The following is a 3,109-nucleotide window of genomic DNA, read 5'->3' on the forward strand; positions in this document are numbered from 1 at the left end:
AATTTTGCACGGCCAATCCACCCTAACCTGCACATCCCTTGGTACTATGGGTAATTTAGCATGGCCAATCCACCCTAACCTGCCCATCCCTGGGCACTATGGGTAATTTAGCACGGACAATCCACCCTAACCTACACATCCCTAACCTGGGCACTATGGGTAATTTAGCACGGCCAATCCACCCTAACCTACACATCCCTGGGCACTATGGGTAATTTAGCATGGCCTATCCACCCTAACCTGCACATCCCTGGGCACTATGGGTAATTTAGCACGGCCAATCCACCCTAACCTACACATCCCTGGGCACTATGGGTAATTTAGCACGACCAATCCACCCAACCAGCACATCTCTGGGCACTGTGGGTAATTTAGCATGGCCAATCCACCCTAACCGACACATCCCTGGGCACTATGGGTAATTTAGCACGGCCAATCCACCCTAACCTACACATCCCTGGGCACTATGGGTAATTTAGCATGGCCTATCCACCCTAACCTGCACATCCCTGGGCACTATGGGTAATTTAGCATGGCCAATCCACCCTAACCTACACATCCCTGGGCACTATGGGTAATTTAGCACGACCAATCCACCCAACCAGCACATCTCTGGGCACTGTGGGTAATTTAGCATGGCCAATCCACCCTAACCTACACATCCCTGGGCACTATGGGTAATTTAGCATGGCCAATCCACCCTAACCTGCACATCACTGAGCACTATGGCTAATTTAGCACGGCCAAGCCAGCCCATCCTGCACAGCCCTGGGCATTATGGGTAATGTAGCATGGCCAATCAATCCTAACGTCCACATCCCAGGGCACTATGGGTAATTTAGGACTTCCAATCCACCCTAACCTGCACATCCCTGGGCACTATGGGTAATTTAACATGGCCAATCCACCCTAACCTGCACATCCCTGCGCACTATGGGTAATTTAGCACGGCCAATCCACCCTAACCGACACATCCCTGGGCACTATGGGTAATTTACCACGGCCAATCCACCCTAACCTACACATCCCTGGGCACTATGGGTAATTTAGCACGGCCGATCCACCCTACCTACACAACCCTGGGGCCCTATGGGTAATTTAGCACAGCCAATCCACACTAACGTAGACATCCCTGGGCACTATGGGTAATTTAGCACGGCCAATCCACCCGAAACTGCACATCCCTGGGCACTATGGGTAATTTAGCATGGCCAATCCACCCTAAGCTGCACATCCCTGGGCACTATGGGTAATTTAGCACGGCCGATCAACCATAACCTGCACATCCCTGGGCACTATGGGTAATTTAGCACGGCCGATCAACCATAACCTACACATCCCTGGGCACTATGGGTAATTTAGCATGGCCAATCCACCCTAACGTGCACATCCCTGGGCTCTGTGGGTAATTTAGCATGGCCAATCCACCCTAACCTGCACATCCCTGGGCACTATGGGTAATTTAGCACGGCCGATCAACCATAACCTGCACATCCCTGGGCAGTATGGGTAAGTTAGCATGGCCAATCGCCCCTAACCTACACATCCCTGGGCACGATGGGTAATTTAGCACGGCCAATCCACCCTATCCTGCACATTCCCTGGGCACTATGGGTAATTTAGCACGGCCAATCCACCCTACCTACACAACCCTGGGCACTATGGGTAATTTAGCACGGCCAATCCACCCTAACCTGCACATCCCTGGGCACTATGGGTAATTTAGCATGGCCGATCAACCATAACCTGCACATCCCTGGGCACTATGGGTAATTTAGCATAGTCACTCCACCCTAACCTGCACATCCCTGGGCACTATGGGTAATTTAGCACGGCCAATCCACCCTAACCTGCACATCCCTGGGCACTATGGGTAGTTTAGCACGACCAATCCACCCTAACCTGCACATCCCTGGGCACTATGGGTAATTTAGCACGGCCGATCAACCATAACCTGCACATCCCTGGGCAGTATGGGTAAGTTAGCATGGCCAATCGCCCCTAACCTACACATCCCTGGGCACGATGGGTAATTTAGCACGGCCAATCCACCCTATCCTGCACATCCCTGGGCACTATGGGTAATTTAGCACGGCCAATCCACCCTACCTACACAACCCTGGGCACTATGGGTAATTTAGCACGGCCAATCCACCCTAACCTGCACATCCCTGGGCACTATGGGTAATTTAGCATGGCCGATCAACCATAACCTGCACATCCCTGGGCACTATGGGTAATTTAGCATAGTCACTCCACCCTAACCTGCACATCCCTGGGCACTATGGGTAATTTAGCACGGCCAATCCACCCTAACCTGCACATCCCTGGGCACTATGGGTAATTTAGCACGACCAATCCAACCTAACCCGCACATCCCTGAGCACTATGGGTAATTTAGCACGGCCAATCCACCCTAACCTGCACATCCCTGGGCACTATGGGTAATTTAGCACGACCAATCCAACCTAACCCGCACATCCCTGAGCACTATGGGTAATTTAGCACGGCCAATCCACCCTAACCTGCACATCCCTGGGAACTATGGGTAATTTAGCAGGGCCAATCAGTCTAACCCGCACATCCCTGAGCACTATGGGTAATTTAGCACGGCCGATCCACCCTAACATGCACATCCCAGGGCACTATGGGTAATTTAGCACGGCCAATCCACCCTAACCTGAACATCCCTGGGCACTCTGGGTAATTTAGCACGGCCAATCCACCCTAACCTACACATCCCTGGGCACTATGGGTAATTTAGCACGGCCAATCCACCCTAACCTGAACATCCCTGGGCACTCTGGGTAATTTAGCACGGCCAATCCACCCTAACCTACACATCCCTGGGCACTATGGGTAATTTAGCACGGCCAATCCACCCTAACCTACACATCCCTGGGCACTATGGGTAATTTAGCATGGCCAATCCACCCCAACATGCACACCCCTGGATTGTGGCTGGAATCCGGAGAACCCAGTGCAAATCCACGCAAACATGGGGTAGGGGGGCAGAATGTGCAAACTCTGCACAGACAGTCGCCCCAAAAGTGGGATTGAACCTGTGGCCCTGGCACCGTGAGGCAGTGGTGAGCTGCCAGAGGAAGGG

Source organism: Chiloscyllium punctatum, chromosome 36 (assembly GCF_047496795.1).
Source record: "Chiloscyllium punctatum isolate Juve2018m chromosome 36, sChiPun1.3, whole genome shotgun sequence".
NCBI lineage: Eukaryota > Metazoa > Chordata > Chondrichthyes > Orectolobiformes > Hemiscylliidae > Chiloscyllium > Chiloscyllium punctatum.